Below are 20,312 nucleotides of genomic sequence, written 5' to 3' on the forward strand. Positions count from 1 at the left end.
AATGGTCGAGACGTAAAGATTGATATATTGGAAGCCTATGTTTGGATATCGGAAGTGTTCCGGGTGAAATCGGGATTTTACCGGATTACCGGGAGGTTACCGGAACCCCCCGGGAGCCATATGGGCCTTATTGGGCTTTAGTGGAAAGGTGAAAGGGGCTGCCCATAGTGGGCTGCGCGCCTCCCCCCCTCCCCTAGTCCTATTAGGACTAGGAGAGGTGGCCGGCCACCTCTCTCTCTCTTTCCCCCTTGGGAGTCCTATTTGGAATAGGATTGGGGGGGGGAGTCCTACTCCCGGTAGGAGTAGGACTCCTCCTGCGCCTCCATAGGGCTGGCCGCACCCCTCCCCCTTGGCTCCTTTATATACGGAGGCAGGGGGCACCTCTAGACACACAAGTTGATGATTGAGATCGTTCCTTAGCCGTGTGCGGTGCCCCCTGCCACCATATTCCACCTCGATCATATCGTTGTAGTGCTTAGGCGAAGCCCTGCGTCGGTAGAACATCAAGATTGTCACCACGCCGTCGTGCTGACGGAACTCCTCCCCGAAGCTTTGCTGGATCGGAGCCCGGGGATCGTCATCGAGCTGTACGTGTGCTAAGAACTCGGAGGTGCCGGAGTAACGGTGCTTGGATCGGTCGGATCTGAAAGAAGACGTACGACTACTTCCTCTATGTTGTGTCAACGTTTCGGTTGCGATCTACAAGGGTACGTAGATCAGACTCTCCCCCTCGTTGCTATGCATCACCATGATCTTGCGTGTGCATAGGAAAATTTTGAAATTACTACGTTCCCCAACAGATAATGAAATGGGAATCTTCATTTTCCATGGCATGAACCCTAGACAGTCGCATGGGTGCTCTCTTTTTAATTGGACCGGGCGCCTTTTCCGCACGATGAACATTGCAGGCTTTGGAGTACCACCTTGATTCCTTTTTCTCACATCACCTTATCGATGTATTGTCATAATGACAGGAGAATCTTCATTTTCAATTTCGCAAACCCTACACTGTACTATTTTTAATTGGACGAGGCACCTTTATCTTCCTTAAACATTCTACGTATCGGAGTTGCATATTGGTTCATCTAGTGATCCCTAATTCTGCCTCTCTCTCACTCGCTAACTCCTTTTTGTCAGTATAGGCGCCGACGCTTGGCGTGGTTAAGGTCACCTAAGAGTAACAAACATTTTGTAACTGAAAACATGCAAGTCACACCCTCATGGTGTTTTGATATCGTTTTATCATCGTAAAGACAGGAGAACCTTCATTATCCATTATAAGTGTTTCTCCAATTTAGTATATGATGTACAGTTTTCAAATACACACCAAACTTTTTTTTTTTGATATGTGATGAAGAATTTTGTGATATAAATTGAATATTCTTCTAATATATGCTTAAATTTTTGTAATTTTCTTGTATACATGATATTTGTTAATATATGATGAACATTTTCATTAATATACATAGAACATTTTTTATATAGACTACATTTTTTAAAAAAAATATTTTTTCCCTGAAATGTATTTGCAATATAATTTTTGGTTGGAAATCGGGACTACAAACAGAAGAGAAGAAAAAGAGTAAAATGCATTGGTGGTCAGTACACTTGTCATGTATGCTCACTTTGGTCACTGTACTTAAGAATACAGTAAATACAGTCACTATATACACATTGTGATGATTATACGGTCATTGTCACACCGTATAGCTCCGTATTTTGTTTAGTTGACCAGTCAAACCACCTGAATGATGCCTTGAAAGCTCACTTTCTCTCCCTACCTACATGGACCCCACCTGTAAATGGGTAGAAGAAAGAAATAGAGGGAAAATAAAGTAATGCACAAGGGAGACAATCGAACGACTAACCTAATGCTGTGAGGCCTTACTATGGTCGCTTTGTCTATGTAGAAATGATTTGGTTTTCAATGATAAAAATGCTTCTCCTTTGCAGGTTATTTTCCGTTGTACGCACTCGCTTCGTACGTGGTCTACGCTACAACGAGTGAAGTACCAACCGCTGTTCAAGGCGGTGTGTACGCGATTGCAGCAGGTGGCTACGGTGGTTTTTACCCAACATGGGTGGCAGCATAATCTCCGGATCGGTCCACCATCCCTTGCGACATAGGCATGGTGTCGGTCTATAGGACTCTACTGTCGCCGATTTGTCGTTTTTTCCATTCATTTTATCAGACTTTCCGTGTTGGGCTGTGTGCATCCTAATTATGCAGAGGCCGGGTGTTACTCATAATGTTTTGTATCCGCTTGATGCTACATTTTGAGATAATAAAAGCATCCTTTATCGAAAACCTAATGCTGTGAGGCCAGCACGCTAGCCAGTCGAGCTGATCCCGGTAAGTGTTCTATCTTGAGAAAGGCTGCGTATTATATCATGGTTGCATTCACCTGACAAGATCCCGGTAAGTGTTCTATCTTGAGAAAGGCTGCGTATTATATCATGGTTGCATTCACCTGACAACTATGGTTGGGCGGCTGTTGATTGTACGTGCACATTTGTGTTTGTGTGTGTCTTCGCACATCAGCTGGAGATAGCTAGTCTCATCTTCGTCCCTAGCAAAAGAATGTACCATCTTTTGTTGTAGTTGCTGATGGAGTAATATAATGCAGCATCCATTTCAAAAATATCTGCAGCTCATGTGCAACTCCGTGTGTCCTTCCATAAAGTGTTCGGTTGTGCATCTGATCATCTGTATTTTTCTTTCTTTTTTCTTTTTTTTGCGGGTGTCATCAGTATTTTTATTTTTAGTTGTTCAAATTCCCGCAATGGACTCTAGACCGGCTGTTGGATCTTGGATATAACGATAATATAGTGCTAACAATTAATGGGCTCCAGACCGGCCATGTGAACCTAAGCAAGCTTAGAGGGTGTTTGTTTCCAGGGACTTAAAAGTCTATATAAGTTCCATCTAAATCAAATAGGAGGGACTTATAGAGACTTAAAGTGGGTATTTGGGACTTATTAAATATAAGACTCTTAAGGAGAAACTTATAGGAACTTATAGTTGTAATATGGTCTTTTAGTCTATGTTAAGTCTCAGGAACCAAACAGGTAGGGACTTTTTAGGGACTTGAGACTTAGAGCATCTCCAGCCGCGCCCCCAGGAAGGCCTCCACAGGCGATTTTCTCGCGCCGGCGCCTAAAAAATGGCCCAGTCGCGCCTCCAGGAGCCTGATTTTCGCCGGCCTGGGCCGAAAACAGCGCCGGCGGACCCAGGCCGAACCCGGCGCGCTGAGGGATGACCGATGCGAGCTGTTTTGGCGCGAAAAAGCCATGGGCCAGCCGCGTTAGCGACACGGCGCCTCGTCTTCCCCCAACGGCCTTGGTTCTCGCGCGGAATCAATGGCAAGGCTGCCGCCGGTCAGCCTTGCCATTGATTCCTCACGGGCGGCGTGTCATGGGACGGCGCGCCGATGCCTCCCCTCCCTCGCACGCGTTCACACGGGCGCGGCGCGGCTATATAGCCGGTGGCCTCACTCGCCTGTGCCTACACCAGCCCCGCCCCTCGCCACCGCCCAGCCCCTCCCTCTGCCTCTCCCGAGCGCCGCCGCCCAGCCCCTCCCTCTCCCTCTCTACCTCTCCCGAGCCCGTCGCCATGGCAGAGCGTTTCCCCGGAGACGACGCGGCGGCCAACGGCTTCGGCCGCCGTTCGCTACGCGAACAGGAGTCATGGCTCCTGTTTCAGGCGAACATCCCGGCGCCGCCGGACATGCGCGTCGGGCCGACGGGGTGGAGGCTCAGCGACGGGGGAGTGCTCGTTCCCCCGTTGCCCGACGCCGTGGCCAAGCCCAACTACTTTGCCGAGGAGGTCGAGGTCGTACGCGCCTTCCTCACCGACACCCAGCTCTCCCTCCCCCAGTACGCCGCCGACAACCACGCGGCTTGGGCGGCGTACTTCGAGCGCCGCCAGCAGCAGCGGTTGGCGTCTACCAATGACGCACCGGTGGTCGGCGGCCCGAAGAACAGCGAGGGCAGGGCCGGCCCTGGGGAGGGGCAGGGGGCGGCCGCCCCGGGCCCCCAAAATTCACGGGCCCCCTCCCCAGCCAGGTGCAGGTAGCCGATAGTTATGGCCCAGGAATCCAGGATGCAGGCGAGCCGACACACCAGTACGTCTTGTTTTTGCTTGCGATCGCAGCGGCTCCTGGCAACCTGACGATCGTGGCCAAAGCCCTCCCAGGTACCCCGTGGCCCGTGCAAATCTTAGTCCGGAGCCCATATGAATCACCACCGAAATCGCCGTTTTCAACGCTCATCTCCTGTTTCTTTCCGTCTTCAACGCCCACACCAGTCGCCAATCGCCGCCGCCGCCGCCAGTGCGACAAGATTGAGACGGAGGAGGAGCACACCAGGTAAGGATCCTTTCGCTTCTTTTTCATCGAATTTTGTAGGGAAGTATGGATTTTGATATTTATACCCTTTGTTGCTCCCTGCCGAAAAAAGTACTCATAGCCTTGGCATTCAGAAATATACGAGACATGGTGTTGTAGTTCGATTACAAAAATTAAGAGTCTGGGACAAGAGGGATTAACCGCTAAGTTGCATCGAATTCTTTATGAGCTCTTCTTTAACTCGATGATCAATTTTGTGGTTTTGTACTGATAGAAGCAAAAGCATTATCTCAAAGGCATTCAAATAGTTCCTTCCCTACAGAAAATTTAAATTTTGATCCCGAGGAATAAAGTGGACATAAGATGATGTTTATGGATCTGCAGATCATATATCAGGTAATATTATTGAATTTATTTAATTTTCGTTCAAGGGTTTTCTCATATAGTTACTGAAATTTAACTCACTACCCTCGTTATTATATGGCTTAGAAGATGGTTCCGATGCTAAATAATAAAATCTTATTAAGACCATGTATACGGTGGCATTGGATATGTTGATGATGGCCGAGGTATGCATTGCTACCTTATGTGATTGTTTCTGTCCTACTAGAAGAAGCGTGTGCATTTTTCTTTTGAGAAAAGCATGTGCATATTTTAGATAGCTACATATATTAGCAAATAATGATGTGAGATCTATAAAAGTACCAAGACTGGTTTATATTAAGGGGCCCCGGGTTTTAGTGTCGCCCCGGGCCCCCGAATTCTCAAGACCGGCCCTGAGCGAGGGGGGTCACCTGTGGTGGGGCGTTCCCGGCCGCACACTCGAGGGCGTGCTGACGCACCTCGAGGGCGGCAACAACCCGCCGTTGGCGTACCCGGCGAGGGTGGCCGCCCCGGCGCACCACCGAGGCGCCGGGCCATGGGCGCCAAGGAGGTTCGGGTCCTCCTCCTCTTCTTCCTCCTTGCACTCCTTCGGTGCTCCGGCCCTGCTCGGCGTCAAGGCCGAGCCCGCGGCGGAGACGCCGCTCGGCCAGCGCACTCGCAGCGTCGGCATCGTCATCAACGAGGGCGGCTGACGCGCCTCCTCGTCGGCTCCTCCTCCGCGCTTCGTCAAGCCAAAGACAGAGCCGGGGCTCGCGCCGGTGAAGAAGGAGCCGGCCGCGCCGGTGAAGACGGAGCTTGACGACGACGGCGCGGCCCTGGAATGGGCGCACAGGGACTCCATAGCGATGGAGAAGGAGCGCCTGGAGAAGGCGAAGGAGCGCCAGTGCGCCGCCCTGCGCCGCTTCCTGAACGAGCGGGGCGGACATGCTCCAGAGCAACGACGAGAAGCTCAAGGCGTGGTACCTGGTGCAGCGCAGCCTCATCCTGAACGAGCTGCCGACGGCAACGCCGACGACGCCCACGACGCCCACGACCACCCGGACGCCAATCCCAAACGACGCCTCTACGTCGCCGCCCAGCAGTGCCGAAGCCGCGCCGACACAGCCCAGCACCGAAGCAGCTCCGACACCGCCGAGCCCGCGCACGCCAACTCCGCCAACGCCTGGAGCCGACCCCGCCGAGTGAATCATTGCGCACGCGAACTCCGTTTTTTGTAACGCCAGACTACGTCCGATCGCCGGATTTGCGGCGTCTTTTGTGAGCGGGAACAACCAAGTTTAAATTTCCTGCATACTGGGGTCGGCGCGTGGGGGCGTGACTGGGCGCTAGGTCGCCCCTAGAAACCGAACTAGCGCCGGCACGCTCCCAGGCCACTCTATTTAGACGTCCTGGGGGGCCGAACGGCTGGAGATGCCCTAATGATAAAAAAGACATCGCTTGGAATGCAACAAAAACCGTCTTATCCTCTATTGGATAGCTCACGGCCTCTGCCAGCATCCGGTCTCATAACGTGGCGTTGCTTTTATTTTATTTTATTTTATTTTCCTTCTACAACTAACAGGTGAACCAAGTGAGAAACTAAGCTGACAAGGTGTCATTTGACCGGTCAACTAAACAAAATACGAAGCTATATACTGTGTGAAGGTGACCATATAATCACCCGCAAAAAAAAGATGCCCATATAATCATCACAACACGTATATAATGACCGTATTGACCGCATTCTTAAATACAGTAACCAAAGTGAACATACACGGCAAGTCGAGTGACCACCAATGCATTTTACTCGAAGAAAAACATAGAAATACGGTCATGGGCAGAATAGGCCGCCCCATTTTCTCTGGCTTCAGGCGGAGCCTCCTCTTTTATATGGATGAGTGTCCAATCGGATTTATATAGGAACAATCACTAAATAAGGTAACGGTCCTCACTTCGTGCCAGACCAAACGCGGTCTTGGCTTATTGGGCGCATCCTTCCGATTATTGGGCGGCCCTAGCTGCAGGTACGTTTGCTTTTAGTCTCTGCTTTTCACTTATTCGTTTTTCAACTTTTGTTTGTATTTTCAAAAATATTATACGGACAATATTTGTTTCAAAACTTATTTTTCTTAATTGAAAGCAAACGTATTTGCACAACTTTTCTAGAATTTTTATAATAATAAAAAATGTCATGCATTTAAATAAATGTTAGTGACATACAAAAACTTATACAATGTAAATAAAATGCTCGTGTAATTCAGCAAAAATTTATATACCATTACAAAAGTGTACATGGTATTTAAAAAAAATTACGCGCTTCAATAATATATGTATTTAACAATATTTTAGAAATATTATACATTGGAATAATGTCCGTGTCGTTTTAAATAAATTTTATGCGTCATTCAGAAAATGTATATTGTTTATTTCAAAAATGTTCGACACATATGCAAGAACTATTCAAAACATTGACATAAAAAATGTTTGTCATATATTTGAAAAATGTACAATGTTAACAAACAATTAATATACCATAGGTACTTGAAAAATATACATATTTTATTGGAAAATTAGACATTTATACTGATGTTTTAAGAAAATTATTTATACAATGCAGTTTGTGTAGTTTAAAAACTACTCCTTCTGTCTCATAATATAAGAAAACGCTCTTATATTATGGGACGGAGTGAGTATTTCGTATCATTCAAAAAATGTTCAACACCTATTTGAAAAAATGCTAACATGTATTCCGAAAAGCCTGTAAAACATATATTTGAAAAATGTTCATCGCGTATAAAACAAATGTTCCAGGCCTATATGAAAAGTATACAATGTGTACGGAAATCAATTAGTTATGTATTGAGTGAGAAATGAAAAAAAAATTATATACTGCAAAAATATTTCCGCATAATTTTTTAAGATGTTTTGTATCATTCAAAAAATATTGAACATGCATTTGAAAAATATTTAATACATATTCAAGAAATTATTCAAAATATGTATCTAGAAAAATGTTCATCTTTTTTTGGAACATGTTTATGTGTATAAAAATGTTCTAAATTTATAAAATATTATAAAATCGATTGAGAAAATTAGACATGTGTAAAGAAAAGAACAAAAATATAACAGAGGTCACTTTCTTTTCCTCCTCAATGCCCATGGAAACAAAGTACATCGGCTTGATGTCATTCTCGTTTGGAAGGGGGGTTGGTAGCTGCATGGGATGCAAAGTGGCCGGTTCCATGAAAGTCGTCGGCTGCATGGGATGCGATGTGGGCCGATTCCATGGGATGTGAGTTTACATCCTTGCTGTTTTCATTGTCCATGTGAACAAGTGAAGAGAGACGGCTGGATCTAATCACATGAACGAAGGAATAAAAGGATGGAACAAGATTCTTCCCCCTAAATCTAAGGGCCTGCGGGTTATGCACTACATCTAATTTTTTCATTCCTAACTAAACTACACGCATGCACAACACGAACGGGATGGGACCGTGCCATCTCCTTTTTTTAGGGGGGTGATGCGCGTGGGCTGTTAGCTAGTGGAAGAGTAAAATTGTCAACCAATGGTATACAACATATAATCTGAAAACTTTCTCAAAAACTATACACCTTATATCAGTAAACGGAGGGAGTAGAACCTTATATCAGTAAACGGAGGGAGTGGAATATAAAAATCAAAGATAATCATTGGAAAATGGTCGGGAAACTCAGAAAAATAGGAAAAATAAAAGCCTATATAAGCTTCTAAAACCAGTAAAAAAAAACCTGTCACAGAAGCTGCACTAGTCCAGGAGATCAAAATGCTAACCAAGGGTGATAGGAGGGTCCAGGTGAAGGCTATTAAATGTGAGAGGAATCAGGTTAGTCACGAGCTTGCTCGTATAGCTCGTACAGACATAAAAACTGCAGTTTGGCTGGATTCTGGCCTTAAAGGGATTGTAAATCTTTGTGTACTGGATCAACTTGATTCAGGTTGATTAATACAAATCCTTTTTTCCCCGCAAAAAAAAGAAGCTTCCCAAAACCTCTTTCAGGAACCATATTTGGCCAGCCGAACTAGCAATCACCAGAGGTGAGACTGATCGTTCTGTCAGTACGGGCGAGGCATAGCCCCGGCGACCCAACAAAGGGTTACCGTAAGCAGCATATGCTGGAAAGTAAAAAAGGGACAGCCCATAAAGAAAACAATTTCCGTCGGTTTATTCCAGCCAGTTCTCCCCTGTTTTTCTTTCATTTTTAATTCTTTTACTCATTTTTTTCTGTTTGTTTTTGTTTTTCTTTCATCTTTGTGTTTTTTTAAGTTTTTACTCTTTCTCTTTTTCGGTTTCATTTTCAAAAACATGTTTTTTCTATAAAAATCACGAATAAGTTTATAAAAATTTGGCGAAATGTTTTGAGCTTTAGAAAAAATCAAATATTGAACATTTTTAAATTCATTGATTGTTTTTCAAATTAGTGTTTTTTTTCCAAATTGCAATATTTTTGGATCTGCAGACTTTTCAAAAACAAATCATGAACATTTTTTTTCAAATCCACAAACATTTTTTGATTTTAGCAGGTGTCGATCGGCAGTTCATCCGCAGTCGATCACCAGGGAGGCACGACAGGCATCTATGATTCAGAATCCCAGGTGCTTGCTGTCTACAATTAGATCTAGGTCAGGAGATATATTTTGTACTAAAACATATCAAAAAATTTAAAGAGGAAAGGGGGCTAGACCAGGTTATCACAACTCATGCTTTAAAGATCTTACCACCTAACGGAAATCACCTTTGACAGCTATGTTCTGTCTCATAGTCAACTTTAGCCAAACTTATTACCTGCCATGCTCCCTGCAATAAAGAATAAAAAATATAACATGTCATATGTCATACTGAAAGATATAGCTGAAAAATTGAGATATAATAATGCCCTTCTCCACTAGCTATCCAGTAGTGAGGCATCCTTCCATATTTTTCACACTTATCTCTACCTGGAACATTATTCCACAATACTAAAATGTTTTGCACGGAGAAAGTTACTGAGTTGGACAGAAAATGCGCTTAGCCCACCAGAAATTGCCTCACCTAGGTGGAGAGCGCACAAGATAATTAAAGAGGCACTGCCAACTGTCAAATGGAAATCAACATAGAGAAACTCCATATGGTTCAGAAAACTCTATTAATCTACCTCTCTGCCTATAAATAATGCATCATCAGATCTCGTGTCTCGACCCAAAATCATTATAGGAAAACCAGCAAGCCATTATAACACTTCTAGTGTTTCCCTTCCAGCTGCACGATGAAGCTTTTTCCTCTGTTTGTCCTTGCCATGGTAATGGTTAACGCTTGCGCCGTGTCTTCTCACATGGCGCCGAGAGACCATGTACTAGATGGAGTAGTGAAGATGGCAGCAACGGGAGAGGGGACGGCGATCGACAATCATCATGCGATACCGAGGACAGAGTATAGCAGCTGGAGCAGCCCTGGAAACATGCCCGGAAGTGGCCATGACATTGGTAGCGAAGAAGCCAAGCCATGAGCAGCCTGATATATGTATGCCTTTGTACGTAACACACTTCGCATTATAGGGTATGTATACGTACTCTTTTGAATCATACATAGTAGTAGTAGTAGTTGCATGTCGTGGGTTCCTAGTTGTGCTACCTATATGTAAATTAAGAGTGAGCCGGATCACGTCTATGTATTTACAGATGTTCTGTTTATATTGAATAAATCAACATTTTTCTATATTCATTGATAGTTTACAGTATGTGCTCTTGAAGTAGATTTCATCTGGATTTAGGTCTTAAATCTTGAGTACTGCCAAGCAGATAAATCAGTCCGAAATATTAGCTTTATCTATATTAGAAGAACCATAAGAATATCAGCGAGGTACCCTTTGGAAAAAAATAAACCATTTACTTGACGTTTAATGGATGGTGATATTGCTATGGATTCATAAGGTTGATGTCGAAGGAACAATATAATTTTGGCAATATATGGTCTAATAAATAACCAGGAAACCATGAAACAATCAAGTGTTGATGTGAGAAAATAAAAGAAATATATAACCATAACTATGTGTAGACCTGAAGGGAAACATGCATGTGCATACGGCATGCAATTAACGAGAGTCGCGTGTTGTCAGCTGGCATGATACAGTTGCACACTAGTTAAGTTCTTTAATTCTTGAAATAATGTTTTCAGAGAATATTTCACTTTGATGAAAATCATTCCTCTCTCCTCAAAGGGCATGCATTGTTTAGGTAAGCTGAAACCACACCAATTTGTTTATATATAACTTACATAAATCACTTGATAAAGTACAATATCTCAATCAGAGAATATATAAATTTCAAATGATACAATTTCGTTGAAAACAACTTACATAAACAGCTTCATAAAGTACCGACATGGGTTCAGTTTCCGCAAAATGCTAACTATTATTCTTGTAACTGTACTTATTCAATAATAGAAAAACTTGACAAAATTACTGAGCTTTACCTGCAGCTACAAGGTCCCTATGCTAACTAGCTAGAAAGACGCAGTCTTATCTGATATATTCTGCTCAGCATTTATTCTGGACCCTTTAGTCTGCAAGAGAACTTTCCCTGCAGCGGCTGAGATATCGATGAGAGCCCAGAGCCAAATGCCCAAGGGTCACAAGTAGTACTATTGTTGATAAACATGCAGTTAAACTGAGAAATCCACTGCAATTAAGAGCTCATTGACTCCACTAATATCTGTCCTTCTACCTATATGCTTACCCAGATAGATGATGACACTTTTAGTGCCCGACTGAAGCGGTTGGGTTAAAAGTTAGGCAGGGTTATTCTCCACCTATAAATAAAATAGGAAGTCGTCGTCGCATTGTCCTAATAAAAGCATAAACCACTATCTTAGTGGGAAATACTATTCGTAGTGTTTGATGATTTACGCATAATTTATGATTACATTGACAGTGATTGGGCCAAGTAATCACCATAATCTTCAGAATTGCCGATATTTGCAAATATTTTATGTCACTGGCCATGGTAATGGGTGGGCTCTGATTTGGCTGCCAGTTTTACTACAGGATTCTAGTGCATCATTCAATAACCTTTTTGTACCAAAGGCATGGCATGAGTACCTTTTACATCGACATGATGTTTTTTTTAATTCTAGTGCATCATTCAATAACCTTTTAGTTGTTAGGTTTTCTGCCCATATGAATTGTGCACTAGTTTTTCTGACTATATAAACCGTTCCTGACATGACCAAACCATAGCCTGCAAGAAACAGCACGTAGAATATCCAAACTTCTATCTAATCTCAAGGTGGAGATTTCCCAGGTATGACTCTTTGTTCCAGCTAGTTTCGTCTTGCTCATGATCATCTTTCATTCTTTGACCATTAACTTCATGATATTCCTATGCATGTGTCTCCGTCAAGTAAATTCAGACACCATGACAGAGCAACTGAAAGCAAGCAGGATTAAGATCTTGGCTGCCTTGCTGGTCTTCGTCATGGTTACTCAAGGCTTGGCGATTCGTGTCAAAGGAACGGTGAGGAATGGCATCACCGATGAGGCTGTTAGCGCGAAAACCACCCTCGGTACAGGCAGCAGCACAACCGTGGACAACCACCATGCAATCCCACGGGACCAGTATAGTAGCCATGGAGGAGAGGATGGATCAGGTGACAGTGGTGGTGATACTACAAGGAACTAGTGCCATTCTCTGAGACTGTTCTGTTTTTTTTCTTCGAAAAGGGGTGCTTTATGACTTAAAAGGTTTGAGACTGTTCTGTTTGCCGAAGATACATATTCTGATCTCTAATGTCATATTGTATAGATGTCAGTAGCGCTAATATTATTAGTATTCATGTCTACATGAAAATAAGGTGTTGTACATCAGATGTAATATTTTCGCGCGTGTGTGTAAGGAAACTTTCGTGATGTTACGCGGCAGTCGTCAATAAAATTCATGCCTACAATCTGTTGTTCAGGAAAGAACCAAATTAACCGCATGCTTACGGTTGAGTACTGATTGATCATGGTTTTATGCTTCAATTCCTAAGTTATAAGAAGATTTATCCAACATGTACTAGTTGCAACTCTAATCGATGCCCAAAACATAGTAACCAACAGTCCAACACTCCATCCCCAAAACTGAAATCCAAAAAACATTCTGGGTATTGGGAGGCTGGCTTCTAAATGGTGCCCAAAACTTAATCCCCGAAAATAGTTTTTGACCTAATTTCTCCATCTTTGTGCATTCATATGAACATATTACATTTCATAGTTAACACATGAACATCATGTAAACATTGAATTTATAATTAAACACAATGTCAACTATATAATTTGAACTACATTATTAAACATAACTATACATAATTAAACATAATAAAAGTAAACTAAAACACAGGATTAAAGATTAATAAATCCACCATATAGTTCAAGTCTTTTAGTCTCTCTCGGAGGAGGATGAGGAAATGATTATGAAGTTGCGAGCCTCCTCATTGGCCGCCTTAATCTCCTCCTCTTCCACCTCGTCGGCGTCGATGCCTACATGTAGCTCGATGCCTTCTTGTGGTGCCTCACAGGCAGCATGGTGCTCATCGTGGTGCCTTATAGGTAGCATCAATTTCTTGGTACTCGTCTATAGTGCATTCCCCGTGAATGGTGAAGTTGGCACAGTACAAGGCCATATAGGCCTAGATTGTTAGGTGTTCCGTCATGAACTTATCACCCTCCTGCTCTAGCTCACACTCAAGCTCATCCCAACATATTAGTTGGGGGTTGGACTCAGTGGAGGATTTTGACGCCATCACTAAGTCTTTGGTATCGAGCCTATAGAGAGGGAAAGTTTACCACAACATAGAGGATTTGTTGCAATTTGTCGGCATGGTGGAGTGACCGGAGCTCGAGGGAACGAAAGATGTGCCAGACTTCGCCAGTGTGGAGCTGCCAGGCGGATGGCGAAGAAGCCACCAAGATAGCTGCACAGTTACGGTCAGGATATTGAGTGGCATTGTTGGTGGGCGGGGGAGCCAAAATTGTGGCTAGGATTGGTAAGGTGGGGTCCATGTGGGTGGATAGAAGGCGAGAGAGGTAGCTAATCAACGATGGCGGCTAGGAGGCGAAATGTCACTTGCACATGTTCTAGGGTTTTGGAAACTAGATTGGGATAAGCTGGCTGACATCAATATATTGGCAATGAAGAAAACTTTTGTGGATAGTTTAAATAGAGTTTTGCATTGTATTTTTTGGTCACATTTGTTTGGGCTTACTTTTCAAGTCTTCACTTCAACAAATTGGATTGTATGCATGTTTTAAAAATATTCTCATGTTGTAGAAGACAAATTCAATTCGATTTGGAAGGTCCCATGAGAATATACCATGTTGTCTCCTAAGCAGAACATGGAATTTAAAAATATTTAAAATCATATCAAGCTTTAGAATTTTTCAAAATCTCATATGAATATAAATATATTCTGTACATACATGTACATTTTCGTTAACAAATACTTGCATTTATGTGCTACTCAAAAGCATTGTAAAAACAATTTCGTGGATCTACATATAATAGCAAATAGTTCATCTATTATAGATTTCAATTTTTAAGCCTGCAAATTAATATATTTAGGTTCATAGTGAGCATCCACATGTTTAGGAAGAAGTACTTAATTAGGAAATAAAATTAAAGGAACTGGTGATTAAAATTAAAAGGGACCACAGTAGCCGGCGAACCTTTCTGTGGCAAGTTCTTCAAACACCCATGGCAATTCTCTTGAGAAATAGATGGTAAAATGTGCAAACGGAGGAATTTTGCTGTGAAAATTTCTTTTCTTGCTTGAAACAATTACCATGCCCCTGCGACATAAATTGCAGTGGAAAGGTTCACAAATGCCATCTGCCCAGCGAACGTTCGCTGAATAATATTATCCTTAAAAGGGCACTACCAGGGAAAAGCCTATACACAGAATCTTACCAACAGCGTGCTTTAAAACAAGGCGCTGCTGCTACGTAGCAGTAGCGCGCGCAAAGTAAACACGCTGCTGAAATAGAAGTAGCACTAGCGCGCCTGTAATAACCCGCACTACTGTTATAATTGCCACGACCCGCCGCCAAGCTAGTTATAACAGCAGCGCCTTAATACAAAGAGCGCTACTGCTATAGATCATAGCAGTAGCGCATCCTCACAATACCCGCTACTGCTAAGTTTACTACAAAATCTAGTCCCACCTCACTCCACGAACAGGGTTTTTACCACCTTAAATGTGTTACTTCTCAAACATCACAACCACCCGGTCTTCATTGAACTCTATGTATAGAATTTGTGGCCATAATATGAGTCTTCTCCGGTTTCTAAACCGGTGAGGACTCATATTGACAATTCAGATTGTACACAAAAAGATCAATGATAATCAATGTATTTTTGATGTATATTTTTACATGTTTACACATAGCAGTAGCGCATTTTGACTGAAAGGCGCTACTGCTAGGTCATTTATTAGTAGCGCGTTTCCCTATAGCGCGTTACTGCTAAGCCATTCTATCTTCCCCAACCGGCCGCCCTAGCTCACTCTCCTCTCTCCACTCACACTCACACTCACTCTCACTCGATCTCCCCTCTCAACCCCCCGCGCCGGTCCGCCCTCGCCGGCCGCCCTCGCCTACCCCTCTTCCCTCTGCGCCGCTGTCACCTCCTCCTCCTCCCTGGACTTGTTAATCCTTCGCCGGCCGCCCTCCTCCCCCCCCCCTCCTCCTCCGCCTTCCCTCCACTCCTCCGTTCGCCGCTGGCCGGCCCCTCCTCGCTCCTCCTCCTCCGTCCTCCTTCCTCCTCCCACCTCCAGTCGCCCCTCCTTCTCGCTCCTCCCTCCTCCATCCACAACCCCTCCTCCCTGCTACATTTTGATTTAGTAGGCTAGTTCATATGCAACATTTTGATTTAGTTGATATGATTTAGTTGATTTAGTAGGCTAGTTGATTTAGAACATTTTGATTCAGTTGGTTTAGTAGGCTAGTTGATTTAGTTGATTTAGTAGGCTAGTTGATTTAGAACATTTTGATTCAGTTGATTTAGTAGGCTAGTTGATTTAGTTGATTTAGTAGGCTAGTTGATTTAGAACATTTTGATTTAGTCGATTTAGTAGCCTAGTTGATATGCAACATTTAGAGAGAGAGAGAGAGACAGAGAGAGAGAGATGATAGTTGATAGGTTTTAGTTGATATGATTAACTGATTAGTAAAAATTTAGACATAGTTGATAGTTTTTAGTTGACATAAGCCTCTGGTCATAATAACACTTTGATATAGGATAGTTTCTAGGGTTTAGAATAGTCGATGCTAGTTTTCTATGTTGGTTTGCATGTTTAGCTTGATGATCATCCCATGCTAAGTTGTTTTTTGTGCTATATTGAAGTTGGTGTACCACTGTTTTTTGATTGCGTTAATTCTAGCATCTCTAGACCCTATTGTTAGTATCACATTATGTTAATGTTTTCCTTTCCTGTGAAGTGGGTCGTTCATCTTTGCTCATATTGCTTTAGGAAAATGGCGCGACCACCACCACCATGTCAACTGTGCAAGTCAAGGTGCGCCAGCAGCCTTGCAACTGGCAAGCTGTTCGACATCTACTTCCAGCCGAGTTTTCATCATGCGGCAGTAAAAAATTATATGAAATGTAACAACTATTTTTATAGTGTTGGCATTACTGCATTGTGTCATTTTGTTTTTTTACACAGATCGTCCCATGCAATGTGAGATTGAAATTTAACAAGCTGATAGGAGACATTGTGACCTTTGAGGCTCTTGGGGCCCCTACACTATAGAGGTCAAGAAAGGACGCAATATGTCGCAGATTGGAGGAGATGGATGGGCCCGTTTCCTGTCCCACATGCGTGTTACCGGTGGTGAGTTGATCAACTTCTCCTTCAAAGCAGAAAGACCCAAGTTGGCTGTCATTTATATCAACAAGGTGGAAGATGATGAAGATGACGAGGACCCACTCGATGAAGATTATGAGGACCCACTTCATGAAGCCATCGTAGCTCAAAGAATGAGACTGAGCGAGGAGGAGGTGTACAACCTATGGGACATAATTCTGGCACGTGATGACTTTGTCGGGGTGCCATTCGTGACCCGCCTGACAAGTACCATGGTCGATCGACATGATATGTATGTTATACTAGCTGTAGTAATTTGATATGCTTAGTGAATCCGATGATATGCTTTAGTGTTATACTTACAAATGCAAATTATCTGATGATATGCTTAGAGAATCCGATGATATGTTAGTGTAGAGTCCAATGATATGATGTGTGGAATCTAGTCGATGATATGCTTTAGTGTAGAGTCCAATCACATGCTTATTAATGTAGAATCCAAGGAACTATTAATAGTGTAGATAATCCATATATACTTATTAGTAAAATTTATGCTTAGTAGAAATGTGTAGTACTGTGTCTTTTGAGAGTGTAGAAATCTATAATTAGTAGAAATATATTTGCAAGAGTATGTGCAAGGCTACTTATTAATTGATATGTTTTTCTTATTCATACATTGCCAAAGAGCCTATCTGTGAGTTATGGTATCGAGCCTGATGAAGAAGGCTCAGCTGGAATACACCTTACCGCAAGGGGCTCCGTCACCACCTATACATACAGCATGGACACGGACGGTCACACACACTTAAGCTCGGTTGGGTTGAAGAGATTCCTCATTGGCAAGAATCTTCGTGTTGGACAGGCCATCCTAATTACTATCAGGAGCACCCACCGCCCAGGCTTGAGGATGATGATCGTCATTGATATCAACTACATATGTGTGTGTGTGGTTGTATGACTATATATGCTATATTTATGTGAGGATGCATGTTGACTATATATGAAATTGTTGTCTAGTACTACCTAGTACCTATAATGCTTTATGATATTGTATGACTATATGGTATTGTGGTTAATGATATTGTTATATGGTATACGTGAAATTACAGTTTATTGAAACGGGGTATGAAGCGGGGAAAAATGATGAAAGATACATCAATAGCACGGGGATAGAAAAGCGCTATAGCTACTTAATAGTAGCGCGTTCCAGAAAAGCGCTACTGATATAGTCAATAGTAGTATTGCGGGTCTAGACCGCGTTACTATTAATGTTAGTTGTAGCGCCGTAGTAGTAGCGCGGCTACCCGCACTGTTGATAGCATCAAAACCCACCCTACTACTAGGGTTTTCCCTAGTAGTGAGGTCTTATGTTGCCACCGATTTTCTGACAATACTTTACACAGTACTAAGATGTAAATTAGTATTTCCTTTTGCGGTAATAATAGAATATGCACCAATGTACTCAATACTTGTCGCATCTCATTAAACCCTTTTTTCATAAGATTTCACTTAGTTTAGAGTTATATTACCAAAGCACCATTGTAGTGAACCAACCTATGGTTGGATGGCTTGTAGGAGGGTGATGTACATACAAACCACCAGGGATCAAACCCCAGGATTGACACATGTGTGTCTTATAAAGGTGAAACATTCTTTCAGTGAGAGGCGATGCCCCCATTGATAGAGAGGCGCCTGCGGTGATTTTCCCAATCTCAAGAGCCGCAAGCTCAGCCTCTCAGACGATGTACTCACAGGGGTAAAATGTGTATTCGTAGGGGTGAGTGTATGCGCGTGTATCTGAGTGTCTGCATCTGTATTGTGTTTCTACAAAAATTATAACATGCAGGCGATTATTTCTAAAGGCATCCGTGCGATCCACCATGAAAAAAATTCCTGAACAAACCAACACAAGTTATCTCGCCGAAGAGGTCGGAAATTGTAACATGAAATTAATGCTAATAAATTTCTTTTAGAAAATGAAAAACAAGGTACAATGTAAAGGCGAGAATGTAAATGAAAATTGGTATCTTCAAACAAAGATTATACTCAGCAAACTACAAAAAATAAAAGAGAAAAAAATCCATAAGTATAACTACAGAAGGAAAATAATTTTAAACTGTCAAGTATTTGAGATCAGCAAATGTCTCAAATTATGTGATAATGTAAGCAGTGACCAAGAAATATAGTTTGCACTTTGATGTTTTACTGGTAAAATCTATATGTGATCTGGTGGGGTCGATGGAGAATCTTCCATAAATTGATACGCCATGTCTAAGTTTGTCGAATTAATGGGATCCAACCTGATTTCACGGTGGAAAATGACAGCAAAGTGTAGAACTTGCTTTTTTACCACTCCATAGTAATTTCGTATCATCTGCAAGATTATATATATTTGTGAAGATGTGATATTTTCAAGTGCATATCACCCTAGCCAACTTGTTGCAGGTAATGGTTGATTATGCAAAAATCACCGAGCACCTGAAATAGCTCATCCCACACTAATCTAGTGGTTTCCACTTTACGGGGAAATGAGTTGTTCTTTTTTATTAGTGCTCAGTGCAGATAATAATTACTCGATAGGTACACAACACATACCACTACAAGTGTCATAGTCGACCAATCTAGCTATATAGGCATATATTATGTAGCTAGGTGAAGTCTACTATTTAGCTTTAGTGCTTTCCTGTCATAGAAAAATGGGGCATTAGGTGAAGATGACACACAAAACAAATACTCCCTCGGTATCAAAATATAAGACATTTTTTTGACACTGGTATAAACTCTAAAAATGACTTATACAAACTTACAGAGGTAGTATATAATTAGATGGAGCATCTTAAAAATCGACAGTAGTCTAGTAAGTTAGGTAAGGAAAACAACAATATTCATTTTTCTCTTCGAGTAAAAGGAAAGTAAACAGAACCTGTACCAGTTAATGTTGTGAACAACATACACATGAAATTAACATATATGAAATGGGGGCGTGACTGGGTGGCCCAGCAGGATTATACTCCTGTACTCGGAACCTGCCTCTCTCTCAGTATCACCCTCACTGCCATTGGGGATACAGTCTTCAGCCTACTCTCGCTGACGGGTCAGGTGCTTCTGCTCTCTCGCCCTGGCCAAGGACGTTTGCTTCATAGATCTCACATTTGTGTAATTCAAGCTGGAAAATGCTTCAATGTCGGGCAGACGGGCAACTTTGCTTAAGTATTCTTGGACCAAGTGGTGGCTAACGTAAGAGAGTGCATCATGTTGTTTTTCGGCAAGACGGTATGTGGTTCATAAATCGCAATCTTATCCTAATTGATTGTATTTTACATGAATATATTGGTACCCCGAAGCACCATTTCATGTTTTTCCAGGATGGTAACCCATGATCTTAGCTTCACTAGTTCGATCCGGCATTGACGATGTTATGTTGTCTCCTTGATTAATGTGTTGCCTTCATAAGTTGAAGGTCTACCCTACGTTTTTGGGTGGACAACAAGGGTATGTAGGATGAAAACTCTTGATCCAACCTTTACTAACTATATCTAGGTAGCAAGCTTGACACACGTGCATTTGCTAACTTGACATCCTTCGCAGAAAACGCCATCAAGAAAGAAGTTCATAGTTGCCTTGACGTCGCTGAGTCCAGCTTGAAAGGCCAAGATAAATATTTTCATCCTAGGCACCAGGTCCAGCCTATCAATATAATGGCAGGGCATCCACACAAATACAATGTATCAAACAAGGAGACACCACA

This window comes from Triticum urartu, chromosome 2 (genome assembly GCF_003073215.2).
Source record: "Triticum urartu cultivar G1812 chromosome 2, Tu2.1, whole genome shotgun sequence".
Taxonomy (NCBI): domain Eukaryota; kingdom Viridiplantae; phylum Streptophyta; class Magnoliopsida; order Poales; family Poaceae; genus Triticum; species Triticum urartu.